Source organism: Schistocerca nitens, chromosome 8, assembly GCF_023898315.1.
Source record: "Schistocerca nitens isolate TAMUIC-IGC-003100 chromosome 8, iqSchNite1.1, whole genome shotgun sequence".
NCBI lineage: Eukaryota > Metazoa > Arthropoda > Insecta > Orthoptera > Acrididae > Schistocerca > Schistocerca nitens.
In genome coordinates this window covers 113,287,893-113,305,340 of record NC_064621.1, presented here as the reverse complement: position 1 = coordinate 113,305,340, position 17,448 = coordinate 113,287,893, and positions in this window count along the sequence as shown.

Here is a 17,448-nt window from a genome sequence, read left to right as displayed (position 1 = left end):
GGTTGATTTGAAAGGACACACCCGATTTTGTTCCATATCCTTGCATATGCTCTGTCTCTAATGGAGTCGATGTCGAATGGACGTTAAACCCTAGTCTTCCTCCCTTCTTAATTTCATGGCTGAAGTCACCATCAGCAGACATCTGCGCGCCTCTGTAGGTTAAAATAAAAACTAACGCCATTGTTTCTCCTCCTACGTTTCATGATAGGTGCAGTTATAATTTTCGTTTGAGCGTCATTCAGCATCAGATGAGCCTCTGCACATTCTTCTTTTACCTTCTCTAAGATGATCTTTAATTCGTCTTCAGTTTAAGCCATCGAGTTGGTATCACCCATGAGTCAATTTTTTAATACAAATTTATGCCATCTACTTTTTCCTTCAGTTCCTTTCTCATGTGACCCCGCATTTCACGTGACATGTTCTGTACACATATGGAGTTAATTAGACGTTAATATGTAGCCTGTAGTACTTTCTGAATCTTGACCTATTTAGTCGCTCCAGATAAGGTTCCCACCGTGTCATGTTGGTCAGAATATAAATTCCATATGAGGTAAATGAGTTGCTCCGGTACTCCCATGATTTTGAGTACTTCCCACTGTTGTGATCGCCACAATCGAAAATTTTAGCGTAATTAATAAAGCATATTGGTCAGAGTATAAATTCCGTATGAGGTAAATGAGTTGTTCCGGTACTCCCATGTTTTTGAGTACTTCCCACTGTTGTGATCGCCACAGTCGAAACTTTTAGCGTAATTAATAATGCATAGATATACAGGGTGGTCCAAAAGTCCGGAAACACCCTGTTGAAGATAAACATAGGGCTGGAAGGCCAAAATCCGCCACCAATGAAGCAAAAACAATGAGCGTGTTGGCATCATTTAGCAGGAGTCCGCAACGGAGTACTCGTCGCCTGTCACAAGAATGTGGGGTTAGCCGTACCTCCATACTGCGAATTTTATCGCAGTACAAATGGCACCCGTACAAAATTCAGCTGCTCCAGTACCTGAACGTGGATGAACCAGACCATCGGGTACAGTTCGCAGAATGGGTGACACAGCAGCTGCAGATACACCCACGTTTCCCCTATCAGGTGCTGATCAGTGATGAAGCCATTTGGTTTATCAATGGTGAAGTGAAAAATCAGAATCACAGATACTGGTCCGACACAAATTGGCACTGGATTGATTCTTCCAAAACGGTCGACTCACAAAAAGTGATGGTCTGGTGTGGTGTGTGGGGTACCAGAGTCGTTGGACCATTTTCTTATTGATGGTACGTTAACAGCCAATGATTATCTGAGGTTATTGTATGAAGAAGTGTTTGCCTCATTGTTAACGGAGGACGGGACATTTTCGGTATGCTTCCACCATGAAGGAGCCCCACCACATTATGGGCACAATTTGCGAGCATACCTGGATGTGCAGTTCCCTCAAAAGTGGATTGGTCGTAGGGGTGCTGTGGAGTGGCCACCACGTTGGTGGTCTCTCGGGACTGTGTAACATCAGTGTAATGTCTCTTCGGCACATAACACACATGCTGCCGAACGCCCCACCGCTGCCACACGTAACTGGCTATCACCCGAGAATGAATAAAGCTATGTTTAAAATAACAACGGCATTGTTTTTCTGGTGAAATTCTCTATCTGTTTGATATGTCACATGACCACATTCCCATTTGAAATTTTGGAGTTGAATCCAAGATGGCGGCTTTCAAGATGGCCCCCATGTTGGTGGATTAGCCTATAAAGTTTACCCCTTCCCGTTCCTCGCGTGTAGGGACTCTGTTTCCTTGTTTGCTACTCCATTTGGATTTTATGAGGGTGTTTCCGGACTTTTGGACCACCCTGTACATCTTTCTGGAATTCTCTTGCCTTCTCCATATCGATCGAATTTTGGCACCTTGAAGTCTGATTCCTCTTACTTTATGAAATTATGTTTGTTCTTCACGTGTGTCTCGGTCTGATGAAGCATGTTTGTGAGATTTTAAGCATGACTTTGCTAAAATGTCAGATAAGTGTGATTGTTCGATGATTTGCACACTCTCTAGAATTTTCGTTGTTTAGAATCAGGATGAATACTAAACTTTTCCAGTCTTTTGGCCACTGATGGGTTCTCCATATTTGCTCACGTTTTTGAATGTAACACTTTCAACACTTTCTCTTCAACGTCTCTGAACTATTCTGCTGTAATTCCATAGTGTTCAATAGTCTCGCGTATAGCAATATTTGTTCGCTTCACTTTCTGAAACAAAATGTCAGATAAGTGTGATTGTTCGATGATTTGCACACTCTCTAGAATTTTCGTTGTTTAGAATCAGGATGAATACTAAACTTTTCCAGTCTTTTGGCCACTGATGGGTTCTCCATATTTGCTCACGTTATTGAATGTAACACTTTCAACACTTTCTCTTCAACGTCTCTGAACTATTCTGCTGTAATTCCATAGTGTTCAATAGTCTCGCGTATAGCAATATTTGTTCGCTTCACTTTCTGAAACAAAATGTCAGATAAGTGTGATTGTTCGATGATTTGCACAATCTCTAGAATTTTCGTTGTTTAGAATCAGGATGAATACTAAACTTTTCCAGTCTTTTGGCCACTGATGGGTTCTCCATATTTGCTCACGTTATTGAATGTAACACTTTCAACACTTTCTCTTCAACGTCTCTGAACTATTCTGCTGTAATTCCATAGTGTTCAATAGTCTCGCGTATAGCAATATTTGTTCGCTTCACTTTCTGAAACAACTTTTTCTGCTGCTAAGAACACAACACCTTCATTACTACAATATACAGTTCTCTATTATATAAGTGTCCAACACGTTCTACCCATATTTCCCTAATCTCCTCTGCTTTCGTTAGATCTTAACCCTTCTTATTTTTATCTTTCCAATTTTCACCTGAATTTTTCTGCTGGTGAAACTAACACTCACAAGAAAAATCCTTGTAATGCTCTTCAGCTTCTTTACACTGTTCCTTTATTCGTAAGAATATATTCCTTACACTGTTCATTAATTCGTTAGAAAGTATTCTTGTTTCTCCTAGTTAATTTACGAATCTCTTTATTTAATTGAAGCACTGCTAATCCATCATTCCCTTTGAGTTTTCATTTCCTTCCTTCTTGTGTAAGAACCCACAGGAAGCCTAAATTTACACACTGAAGTGCCCCAGAACGTTGTACAATTGCTTAATATGTGTAGGGCCCCCAGCGAGAACGCAGAAGTGCCGCACCACAACGTGGCATGGATTCGACTAATGTCTGAAGCAGTGCTTGAGGGAATTGACTCCATGAACCGTGCATGGCTGTCCATAAATCCGTAAAAGTAGGAAGGGCTGGAGATCTCTTCTGAACAGCACGTTGCAAGGCATTCCAGATATGCTCAATAATGATCATGTCTGGGGAGTTTGGTGGGCAGCGGAAATGTTTAAACTCAGAAGAGTATTCCTGCAGTCACTCTGCAGCAATTCTGGACGTGTGGGGTGTCGCATTGCCCTGCTGGAATTTCCCAAGTCTATCGGAATGAACAATGGTAATGAATGGATGCAGGTGATCACAAAGGGTGCTTATGTGTCACCTGTCACAATGGTATGTAGACGTATCAGGGGTCCCATATCACTCCAACAGCGCACGCCACACACCATTACAGAGCCCCCAAAGATTCAACAGTTCCGTGATGACATGCAGGATCCATGGATTCATGAGGTTGACTCCATATCCGCACATGTCCAACCGCTCGATACAATTTGACTCGCCCAACGAGGCAACATGTTTCCAATTATCATCAGTCCAATGTCGGTGTTGAGGGGTCCAGCCGAGGTGCCAACCTTTGTGTCGTGTGGTCATCAAGGGAATAAGAGTGGGCCTTCGGCTCAAAGAGGTCATATCGATGATGTTTCGTTAAATGGTTCGCACGCTGACAGTTCTTGATGGCCCAGCATTGAAATCTGCAGCAATTTGCGGAAGGCTCGCACATTTGTCACGTTGAACGATTCCATTCAGTCGTCGTTGGTCGCGTTCTTGCAGGACCTTTTTCCAGCTGCAGCGTTGTTGGAGACTTAATGTTTTACCGGAATCCTGATATTCATGGTCCATTAGTGAAATGGTCGAACGGGAAAATCCCCCTTCATCGCTACCTCGGTGCTGCTGTGTTCCATCGCTCATGCGGCGACTACAACACCACGCTCAAACTCACTTAAATCTTCATAATCTGCAATTGTAGCTGCCGTGACCGATCTAACAAAACTGCGCTAGACACTTGTTGACTTATATAGTCGTTGTCGATGGCAGCCCCGTATTCTGACCGTTTAAAATAGCATTTTCCTGTTGTGACTACGAAGGCTTTCCCGACGTAATAATTGATAATATTCTTCTCGGGTATGCAGCCGGATCATGACGTCTTCAAGACACAATATTTCTGCGGTCCAACTGGCCGCCATCATCAGGTGAGAGCGCTGGTGCACAATCTCGCCGGAACTGACTTCCCAGCGCAAGCGGCAGCCCGTATATAGGCCGCAGAAGACCCACAACGCGTGCGCGAGAAGGTGCCGTAGCTGCCCTCTAGTGCAGTAAACATGCCGCGCCGCCGGTGGTGGAAAGAGGCGAAATCGAGATATCGCTGTCAAAAATAAAAGAAATTTTAAAAAATACTATTCCGACGATTGAGACGCAGACCGTTGTTTTTTAATGTCAGATAACACCGGGTCCCAAGTCTTACTTAAAATATAACCCTTGTCTCTATTAATAAGATTGTCAGATAAACGAATCTCTATGGATTCTTTTAAAACACAGTCCCAATAGCGAGATGCAGGGGCAACCATTTGTGTCGCATCATATTGCATTCTGTGTCCCTCGGTGAGACAGTACTCCGCCACTGCGGATTTCTCGGGTTGAAGCAGCCGTGTGTGCCGCTGATGCTCAACACATCGGTCCTGAATGGTCCGGATCGTCTGACCAATATAAGCCTTCCCACAGTGGCAAGGGATCTTGTACACACCGGGCTTCCTCAAACCCAAGTCATCCTTAACAGAGCCAAGAAACGCTCTAAGCTTGGCCGGCGGACGAAAAATACTTTTGATGTGATATCTTTTTAGAATTCTTCCTATCTTCGAGGAAATGCTCCCAGCAAAAGGCAGAAAAGCCACCGATTTGCAGGTATCTTCTGGTGGTTCAGGCGATGGTCCAAACTGGAAAGCACGACGGATCTGTTTATCTGTATAGCCATTCTGCTTGAACACAACCTTAAGGTGGTCCAATTCTTGTGTCAAGCTTTCTCCATCTGAAATGGCATAAGCTCTTCTCGCCAACGTTCGCAGGACCCCCGTACGCTGGAACGATGGATGACAGCTAGAAGCATGCAGGTAACGGTCCGTGTGCGTAGGCTTTCGATAAACACTGTGTCCCAGTGTCCCATCATCCTTTCTGTACACCAGAACATCCAGAAAGGGAAGCTTTCCATCACTTTCCACCTCCATGGTAAACTTGATGCTAGGATGCAGGGAATTAAAATGATCTAGGAGGCGGTCAAGAGCCTCTCTCCCATGAGGCCACACCATAAACGTGTCGTCAACGTACCTCCAGAAACAGGTTGGTTTTAAGGACGCCGTCTTCAGCGCTATGTCCTCCAAATCTTCCATAAAAAGGTTGGCGACTATTGGGGACAGTGGGCTCCCCATAGCCACTCCGTCAGTCTGTTCAAAATATTTGTCATTGAATAAAAAGTACGTCGACGTCAGCACGTGGCGACAAAGCCTGGTTGTGTCCTCATCCAGTTTCTCACCAATTAATTGCAAGGATTCTTCCAGAGGAACCCGGGTAAAAAGCGACACGACATCAAAGCTCACAAGCAAATCGCAGGGACTAAGAGACAAGGACTTCAATCTCTGAATAAACACCACAGAATTGGGAATGTGATGTTCGCATTTACCGACGTGAGGGCCAAGAACAGATGCTAAATACTTGGCTGCGTCTCAATCGTCGGAATAGTATTTTTTAAAATTTCTTTTATTTTTGACAGCGATATCTCGATTTCGCCTCTTTCCACCACCGGCGGCGCGGCATGTTTACTGCACTAGAGGGCAGCTACGGCACCTTCATGCGCACGCGTTGTGGGTCTTCTGCGGCCTATATACGGGCTGCCGCTTGCGCTGGGAAGTCAGTTCCGGCGAGATTGTGCACCAGCGCTCTCACCTGATGATGGCGGCCAGTTGGACCGCAGAAATATTGTGTCTTGAAGACGTCATGATCCGGCTGCATACCCGAGAAGAATATTAGCATTTTCCTGCTAACACCTTGACGGTGTAGCACGTACTTTCCAGCGTACCTCTCTCCATCGCTCTTCGGGATTGGGCCTTCCAACTCTAATGCTTTAAACCTGCTCCTGAGGTCTACTTTGTAATCAGAAGGTATGTACTAAAGGTGCTATCTGTAAAACGGAACAGCTTCAGATACATTCCTCTGTTTCAGCTGTCTCGAGAATTCCAGGTTGTTGTTCGGTTAGCTGAAACAGTGTGTTGGTAATAACCAATGAATGGTCTTGACAGAATTCTGAGGGTCTCTGTCGAGATTCAATTCTTGTACCGACAGCAGATTTTCCTATCACAGAACCTACAATTTGTCTAACCACCTCCGAGCCCCAGTCTCCAGTTGTGAACACATGTTCGTTTGGTGGCCAAAGCAGTAGTTCTTGCCGATCTCCATAGAACTGGTCAAGATTGTCGTCTTCATCATTGGTGGTTGGCGCACAAACTTGAGTGACTGTGATATTAAGTAGTTGACATTCAAATCTGACAGACATGATGGTTCAAATGGCTCTGAGCACTATGGGACTTAACATCTGAAGTAATCAGTCCAGACTGAAGCGGCTAGAACCGCTCGGCCACACCGCCCGCCCGACAGACATTATTCTCTAATAGTTGTATCTCATTACAATTTCACTTACTTTGTTACAAAGTATGGTGGCCACTCCATCACATATTTCGCCTTTCGTCATTAGAATACTATACTGTATGCTCCATTCTCCCATAACAGACAGCCTCTTTTCACTTATTCCCAATACATCTGTGGTAGACCTCTCCATTTTTATTTTGACTGCGTCCAGTTTTCCTTCACACAAGGAGTTCTATTTCCCCGTTACTAAACAGTACTTGCCCATCCAGCAGCATGCTCTTCTTAAGGTTTCCCTCAACGCGGTCCCCCTCGAAGATCCGAATGGGGAACTTGAAACTAAGAATCATTTTCAACTGGGTAAAGCAATGTTCTTTGTTCCTTTCGTTTTTGGACACTTTGAGTGTTCAGCTTAACAGACGCACCACGTGTGTATTAGGTGTTGGAAAACTCAGATATCAGATGGTAAGAGATCTCTGTTCCTGAGATCAGGTAATTGCATCTCACTCTCAGAGATTTAAGGTCTTGCTAGCGATTGTCAAAAGTCATCTCATTTTAAAATCAAATCTAATCAGAACACACATATCAGCAGATGTTATCGGTATATTTAAAGTGAGATTTTGTGCGTAATTAGATAGTGTATTAACAGGAAGACACAAGTCTTGATTAGCGTGGCGTGACTATTGATAATGTGACCTTAAAGAGATGAAGTAGTTCTTAGTCGTGATTGTCACTTTGGTGGGAGTGGTTTTTTCCACGCTCCCTTTTTATCGTTGTCACACGTCTACAGCGTCAGGACACTGTTGCACGACGAACATGCCTGCTGTTGCCACGCACCCGACTTTTAGATGAAGTACTAACGTTGCGGAACAACACGCGACGAGCGTTAACTTTATTTGTAGAACAAATTAGTTTCGTTTATATTCTTTTACTGCCGTCGTGCGGCACTTGTTTCGTTGAGAAGGGTCAGCTGCATATTGTGGAGAATTTTTCTATTTTTGTTTATTTTGGCTGTTTGTCGCTAAGAATAAGTCTTGCGAATTTATTGGAACTTCTGTACTGAGTTCGCTATACCACCCACTTAAGGAACAGGAAGCTAATGAAACGTGACGCCTCTTCCCTTAGAGGAGACTCACATGAAGATCCTTTCGGCAACTGCTTCCACAAGTGCAAATATTCAGGAACTGAGCAACATGGTGTTAAACGATCGGTGATTAAGGATGAATAAATTACACTGCTCAACAAAAGGTTGCATTACTATAGTAAAATATAGTCTCATTGACGTAGGCGCTTTATGTATTATTCAGTTAAAGCCCATATAAGGAATGGTGTTTGTTACTGGCATGCTTTATGTTGTTTTCCAGTCATGTAAATATACCAATGCTGTAGCGGCACACCGCAAGTAGTCCAGAACCAACAAAAACTTCATTCCGTTTGTGTTCACCCCTGCAGTAATATGCCACGTAGAGTCATACAACACTTTGATAGAATCAGGGCAGTGGCCTTATTTTCGGCATGTCATACACAACAAGATATTGACGATCGGTTACCATTCACACAAAGTGGTGTGTCTAAGGTGTGGACACAGCACAGAGGGGTGGGAAATATTAGCGGCAGACCTCGCAGTGGTCGCTCTCCTATAGTTACACCAATGCATGATCGTTTCCTCCAACTGTCGGTTGGCAGGCGCCCAACATCAGTTGGCAGAAATGTTGGAAATGACTTCTACCAGGCAAGAGGGACTCGTATCTCAGACCAAACAGTGCGTAGAAAACTGCACCAGAGTGGTCTTTATTCCAGAAGACCAAAGAGAAGTTTTGCACTGAACCAACGGAATCGACGCGATCGAAGGACCTAGGCTCTTGGACAACAGCATTGAACTGTTGCAAAATGGACTAATGCCATGTTTGCTGACGAGATCAGTATTTGTTTGCGGCCGTATACTAGACTTTTTAGGGTTTAGACAAGCTCTACACGTCACCAGGAACTCCGATACCATCAGGAAGCCCAACCGTTTAGGAAGTGTAATTTTCTGGGCGGCAATAACGATGGAACGGCGGAACCCTCTAAATGCCATCTATGGCAGTCTTACTGATCTCCGATGCCCCCAACATGTCCTACAAACGACTGTAAGGCTCTACAGACGTGAAGTCGGTGACATCTTCATCGTAGTCGATGACAACGCAAGACCGCGCTGTACTCTAGCAGCGTCCCACTATCTTCAAAGATGTGTCATCAACCGAATCGATTGGCCGGCACAGTCCCGGACATGAATGCAATTGAGCTTGCATGGGACTTGTTGAAGGTGGCCATTACACAGCGCCCGAATCCACCTGACATTCTTCAGGACGTCACCGAAGCTGCTGTTGAGTAGTGGGACATCATACCCAAAGGAAAACTTGATAGCCTCATCCAGAGCATGCCTCACAGACTGGAAAACTCTTCCGTGTGCTGGGAGGACATACACACTACTAAAGATTGATAATCATCATCATGGGATAAAGATTTTCATTGTTTTTGTTCTCAAGATGTTCACTTAGGAGGGAGCCGGCTTTGTTTCTGCTTTGCCTTGTAGTGATTTTCTGTAACTAAGTTTGTTTTGTTAATATGATATTTTACAGACCTCAATTTATGTACTATAAAAAGTCATTGTGGTAAACTTTAAGATATTCCAAATTTTTGCTGAGATGTGTATCTGCTGCCATTGACATAACAGAACAAGCAGCATGATGATGCATTTCTCATGTAGAATTAACTATCAGGAAGTTTTGCATGTGCGTGATAAGTACAACTGTGGCGGCTGTTTGTCCTTCCGGCGATCTAAACTCGAGCGTCAGCTTAGCGGGCGCCGCACTTTGGGGCAGCTGATCGGCAACTACAACAGCTTTTTTCTGTGGCGGATGACGCGCACGCGGTGTAGGCAGAGCTGTCTGTCCGTCCTGTGACCTGGTGTGAGTGAGACCTCACTGTCCGTCGAGGGGGTGGCGTTTAGCGGCTCTAGGATAACAGTGGTTCGTGTCCGTGGACACATCATGAACCTGTAGTTTTTGCACTGTGAATTTCGCGTGACTCGTCTGAGTGGTGACAACATTTCTCTTGGGAAACGGAAAGCTGAAATTTACAGGAACATTGTGGACCCATTCATCCATGCTTATAATATCGTATGCTCCAATACGACTATGAAGATGCACTTTCTTTATTCCTGCCTCGATGTGTTTCCAAACAACTGCAGTGCAGTTCAGTGGTGACCACAGCAAGCAGCTCCACCAGGACATTTCTCTCATGGAACAACGGTACCCATGGCGGTGAACTATTGCTGATTTATGCTTGATGCTACAGAGAGATGCTCCACCCACAAGAGGAAACAAAGGAATGGCGCGAATAACCTAGGTAAGTCTAATTAACGTATCTATCCAATTAATTGCGGTAGCAATATGCGTTAAATGTAAAGCCCCAACTTACTTGTAACCATGAGCTAGGAGACAATTTTAATTGTGATAATCGTGTTTAGCACATAAAATCTATAAAAACCGTCATCTTTAATTTCTGCAAAAAATCGACTGTGGACCAGTGTAACTGTGCTGAAGGAAAGGACATAGAAAGAGCCACTCCTCATAATTCCTTTATTTGAAACCTGGAAAAGCTTTTTTTTTTCTGAGATCACGCCAGTGCCGTGTATCTCAATTTTTCTTGCATGTTTAGTTGTCCTCAGCTGCGGAAGGGTTTATAGTGAAGTAAGGTGTATTTATGTCTTTATTTATGTCTTTGCCAGAGTAGTGTCATGCCCATGTGGTGAATATAGAGTTGTGTGATTAATTTCCACGTCAAAGGAGCTTTTGAACTGAGTTACGTAGAAAGAGCAAAAATATTTAGAGTATTAGTGCATCGTCAGATGAACGTGTGCGCCCCTGTTATGAGACATCTGGGACATTTGCTGTCACATATTTGTTTATAAACGTGAAAGGAGTGGATATAGTTGGTTTTGTAGGAAAGTGTCCAGTATTATACGGTTCAGAAAGCAGAAATGGGAATTGAAAGCAGGACACATCCGTGACTGGAATGAATACGAATACCAACAAATGAATGAACCTTATTAACAATCATAAAACAATAACTCAGCTGGAAGGTAACCTGAAAATAAATATGTTTACTTTTGTTTGATTTGTCGAAATTAATCCAACGTAGGTCAGTGAAGCTGGAGGACGGAAGATTCAGGAGTCTACCAAGAACACATTAGAGAAAAGGATTGATAAGGGAATGGAAGCCCTTTGAAAATGAAGATGTAAAATTAACATTAGCAGACGTGATTACACACAAAGAAATGGAGAAAGGAACTGAGCAAGGATATGAATGGATAAGATTTTTTATGAGTTCTTTGACCCATGTGTCTCTGCAAAGGGAAAAACCTTATGTTGTAACAGTTTGTAAAGCCTATGAATTACTCAAGATCTGTGTGCCACAGTACAAGGCTGAAGCACCAATAGCAGGGACCAGCCAGGGCCGTCCACACATTGTGAAGAAGAACACTCTCACACTTGAAACTAAGTAGGTGTACATCTATTAGTATTTTTAGTATTATTACATTTATTATTCATTTATAATTCCACTGTGTTATTCATTATTTCCAAGATTCTAGTATTAAAATGAATGAGCTAATTACAATGTAGCTCCATCTACACTGTGCTCTAAAGTATCTAAACCACCTGAAATATTTATTACAAAGGGAGTTCACACAGACGGCCTGGGTGGCAGAGCGGTTCTAGGCGCTTCATTCTGGAACCGCGCTACCGCTACGGTCGCAGGTTCGAATCCTGCCTCGGGCATGAATGTGTGTGATGTCCTTAGGTTAATTAGGTTTATGTAGTTCTACGTTCTAGAGGACTGATGACCTCAGATGTTAAGTCACATAGTGCTCAGAGCTTTGAACCATTTTTTTGGACTTCACACATCTGTCTCCTCTCCTTCAATAAAATCATATCTGAACTACTTATAAAATTCACAAACTATGTTTGGTATCATACATTATCGATACCACGCCAAACAGAATGCTTCCTGAGGTTCGCAGTAAACCATGTGATAGCCCAGCAAAATCCGCAGCCATCTTAAAGCCACACATCTTGTTGTACGTATGAGCAGTGCCACAGCTGAGTTGAATTAAGGAGGATGTAGCACCCATCTCACGCAGTTTGCTAGTCGGATTCATCGAGTGCCTCACTCGTGCTTTCCCTGAAACGTTGTTGTTTATGACAACTAGGCTCTGAATTACTGATATCTGGTATACTGTTGTGCTTCCTGTAAAAGTTCAAGTTAAAGTATGCTTTAAGTAATTCCTACTTTCTGTCTGAGTACCCACATATTTATCGGCACCCACCTTTGATAGACCCAATACTGTGTTTCAGCTACTGACGTCTAGAAATCGTTTATGTTTGAAATTTGCCGTCAGCAAACAGCAATGGACATTGTCATTCCCCAATCCTCGAACCATCTACACTCACTAAAGCAAGCAGTACATCGACAGACGCTCCATAGACTCAACACAGAGCCACTCACCAAAGAAAGCTACCAAAAAGAATTGGGCATAATAATGCAGATAGCACAAAATAATAGTTACAATAACATAGTCACAAAGCTAAACAACAAAATTAAAAGTAAAATAAAAGCAGAAATCACCAAACCACAGATAACAACACTTCAAAGCCAAATACAAACACGGACTCCCATAACAACGACACAGGATAATCAGAAAAAGATGAAAGAAATCACAAGATGGTACACAATGACATAAAAACACAATCTCACCCATTGAATCACCAACATTTTCAAAAGACAGGGAATAAACATAGCATATATAACAGACAATTCTATATAAAAATACACTCCAAAACTGACAAAAATCAGAGACATGTACTAGAAAGTAGGCATATATCAACTTCAGTGTAACACTTGTGAAGGCAGAGTCATAGGAAAAACAGGTAGAACATTTGACGTCAGATACAAAAAACGCATGAGAGCGTGGAAATTTGGAACACAGTACTCCACAACACCTAAGAGAACATGACCACAAACCAATCACTAGAGAAGGTGACATGAAAATAATTTGAATCAACAATAAAAAACACCAAACCTTGCAAGAAAATTACCACATACAGAAAACCAAAGCAGAAAGGAATACCATTTTGAATGATCAAGTACACATGCCAAGAATACACTAATAGATAAAATAACCGAATAACGCTCCCAAAGAGGGTTAATATAAGAATACCATCAAATATAGTAATAATACCACCCAACATCTTTACACTCACTTATGCATGAACCGCTCCACAGAATTTTGAAACGAAAAGTCAAATTAGCTATCACCAAAGCTTTCAAACACTTGCTAACAGCTAGTACATTCATATTCAACACCATACAATTCAAAACACCAACCTCCCCTAATAAAAAACAAAACAAAAAACATTCTTCATCTCTCTCTCTCTCTCTCTCTCTCTCTCTATCTATCTCTCATACATACACACGGTATAAACATCATGAATAGAAGTTAGTTTTGAAGATATACTTCGTTAGCTTGGCAACAAGTAGGTAAACACACCAAAGAGGAGGAAACACGTAAAGGAGTTGCAAAATTTACGTTGTTAAGAGCAGTGTCCGAAGAAATAATTATAGCGAGTGACAAAAGAACCATAGTAGACCGCAAAAAAGAAAGAGAAACATGGTGAACACTGTGTAGAAGGTCAGAACGGAAAAGTTTGCTTACATGTCACTAATAAAGTGGTAGAGCGACCTACAGACCAGATGAGAGGAAACGGAGATCAGCAAAACGAAAGTAATTACTTCTTTACATAAAAAATCGTGGCGTGAACTGTTTAATAATCTAAAAATAACGAAACTGTATCGTTATAGATCCCACTGATGATGCCTTAGAACAGGAAGAAGGTGAAACGCGTCTGGGATAAATATATTAAGTGACAGCAGGAAAAGTAAGTTTTATTTACAAAACAAGAGTTCTATTCTTGCTGTAGAGGATGACCACGCTAACAAACTTGTTTAAGTCTTTGAATCCGAAATATTTTGTGACTTTTAACTGTGAAGTCACAAATGGAATTTAATGAAAAGCTTTTCCAGCTGGCTGCCAAACAGACACCATCAATATCTGATTTAAATATTCTAGGAAATTCCGCAGATGATGCTAATTGTTGACGGTGTCCCCTAATGAAATAAATTCGTATTTCGATTCGGTGAGACGAAATGTTTGTCAGATAAACAGACAGGCACTGTATTTTACTTGTGATTTGTATTAATCCAAAATCCAATATTTTTTACCAAATTGTTTTTCATCAAGACACACCAGGGACTCCACTGTTGCTGCATACTTAAAAAAAGGTGACAGTTACATCTCTCTCATCTAACAGCATCTCTACTCCAACGCATCACTTCCTTTTTGATCTTACAGATACCTTTCAAGAAACGTCCAGCAACTTCCATTACGCCTACCCCCTATTGTGGGCTGTGGATTCATACATATAGTACACAGTACAAAATTTTCTTTTCTTATTAATTTATGCAAATTCACACATTATTCGTTTTTTACCCAGAGGGGCGAGATACAATCGTCTGCGCTCACGGCGGAAAGGTCAGAAACCTTTATTTTTGCCGTTCAGCTACTGGCATATTTGTTATTCTTTAATATACTATATGACTGTTGTGGCGTAACCAGCTAGCTACACCACACTGAAGTAGCCGAAAGGGCACGCGTCAACTCACGCCGTCTTGCGTGAGGTCTGAAACAGGATACTTATGAATGCTATAAAGAAAAGAACGGAGCTTCTCGTATACTTAACTTTAATTTCTTCTTGGTACATTGCTCTTGATAATACAAGTGAGACTCTCTCCAGATATGGTTAATGGCGCCTTGCTAGGTCGTAGCCATGGACTTAGCTGAAGGCTATTCTAACTGTCTCTCGGCAAATGAGAGAAAGGCTTCGTACGTGTAGTCGCTAGCAATGTCGTCCGTACAACTGGGGCGAGTGCTAGTCCATCTCTCGAGACCTGCCGTGTGGTGGCGCTCGATCTGCGATCCTGACAGAGGCGACACGCGGGTCCGACATGTACTAATGGACCGCGGCCGATTTAAGCTACCACCTAGCAAGTGTGGTGTCTGGCGGTCACACCACAATGACTATTGTACTATTGTAGGTCAGCTGTGTGGGAGCAACGTTGTCATGACATTTCTTATACGAGGGGGTACAAAAAAAAAAAAAAAAAAAAAAGACAGTGAGCGGAGATTGTGTGGTAGGCATTCCTAGGCCTTGGCGTGTATAACGCAACTCACTGTCAGTGCAGTGCCGCCTGTGTTATCGTCCTGGCTTGCTCTGTTTGATTGTTTTTGCTGCTGTTTTATTCCTGTTTCTTTTTTCATGACGGCAAGTTTGAATGAACAACGTGCAGCCGTGAGATTCTGTTTTCTGCTCGATAAAAATGCTGCCGAAACTGTTTTAATGTTGAAAACCGATTACCAAGATGATGCTTTGGGAAAAACTCTAGTGGATGACTGGTTGGCTCGATTTAAAAATGGCGACAAGTCGACTGATGCCAGATGTGGTTCTGGACGTATATCTACTGCCTGAATCGACGAAATATTGAAAAAATTCTAGACAACTTTAAGTAGTTTGAAGATGATTGTGCAACAGTGTTTCGCAAAACAGAGACGATTTGTCGCAGGCAGGAGACTGCTTTCTTCCACCACGACAACGGATCCCCACGCACAGTCACCTACGTCAGACAGTTTTTGGCTAAAACGGACACTGTTTCGGTGCCCCATGCACCTTAATCGTCAGACCTGGCTCCGTGTGGCTTTTTCTTATTTCCAAATACGAAAAGGGGCATGAAAGAAACACCGATTTGACAACATTTAGGAAGTCAAGAAGGGAACGAGGCAGGACCTCTTAGCCATTTCTAAACTTGACTAAAAAGAAAAGTTTCGAACGGCGGAAGCACCGGTGGGACAAATGTATTAGATATGATCGAGAATATTTTGAAGGGGATAAGGTTGTACCCAATTTGAAATATGTGGCTTTTAAAAATATTTGCGACCTTTTTTACGTTATACCCTTTATATCATATATTTTACCAAACATTTCCTTACGCTAACTACAAACAAATCAATTATTTTACATATACAGGGTGGTCCACTGATCGTGACCGGGCCAAATATCTCACGAAATAAGCGTCAAACGAAAAAACTACAAAGAACGAAACTCGTCTAGCTTGAAGGGCGAAACCAGATAGCGCAATGGTTGGCCCGCTGGATGGCGCTGCCATAGGTCAAACGGATATCAACTGCGTTTTTTTAAAATATGAACCCCCCTTTTGTATTAAATATTCGTGTAGTACGTAAAGAAATATGAATCTTTTAGTTGGATCACTTTTTTCGCTTTGTGATAGTTGGCGCTGTAATAGTCACAAACATATGGCTCACAATTTTAGACGAACAGGTAGGTTTTTTAAATTAAAATACAGAACGCAGGTACGTTAGAACATTTTATTTCAGTTGTTCCAATGTGATACATGTACCATTGTGAACTTATCGTTTCTCAGAACGCATTCTGTTACAGCCTGATTACCTGTAAATACCAGATTAGTACAATAAATGCTCAAAATGATGTCCGTCAACCTCAGTGCATTTGGCAATACGTGTAACGACATTCCTCTCAGCAGCAAGTAGTTCGCCTTTCGTAATGTTCGCACTTGCGCTGACAATGCGCTAACGTATATTGTCAGGCGATGTCGGTGGATCACGATAGCGAATATCCTTCAACTTTCCCAACAGAAAGAAATCCCGGAAAGTCAGATCCGGTGAACGTGCGGGCCATGGTATGGTGCTTCGACGACCAATCCACCTGTCATGAAATATGCTATTCGATACCGCTTCAACCGCACGCGAGCTATGTGCCGGACATCCATCATGTTGAAAGTACATAGCCATTCTGTCATATAGTGATACATCTTGTAGTTACATCGGTAGAACATTACGTATGGAATCAGCATACATTGCACCAATTACATTGTCATCGATAAAATGGGGGCCAATTATCATTCTTCCCACAATGTCGCACCGTACATTAACCCGGCAAGGTCGCTGATGTTCCACTTGTCAACGCCATCGTGGATTTTCCGTTGCCCAATAATGCGTATTATACCGGTTTACGTTACGGCTGTTGGTGAAAGACATTTCGTCGCTAAATAGCACGTGTGCAAAAAATCTGTCATCGTCCCGTATTGTGCCCGGTGGCAGAACTGTACACGACGTTCAAAGTCGTCGCCATGCAATTCCTGGTGCATAGAAATCTGGCACGGGTGCAATCGATGTTGATGTAGCATTCTCAACACCGGCGTTTTTGAGATTCCTGATTCTCGCGCAATTTGTCTTCTACTAAAGTGCGGATTAGCCGCGACAGCAGCTAAAACACCTACTTTGGCATCATCATTTATTGGAGGTCGTGGCTGACGTTTCACATGTGGCTGAACACTTCCTGCTTCCTTAAATAACATAATTATCTGGCGAACGGT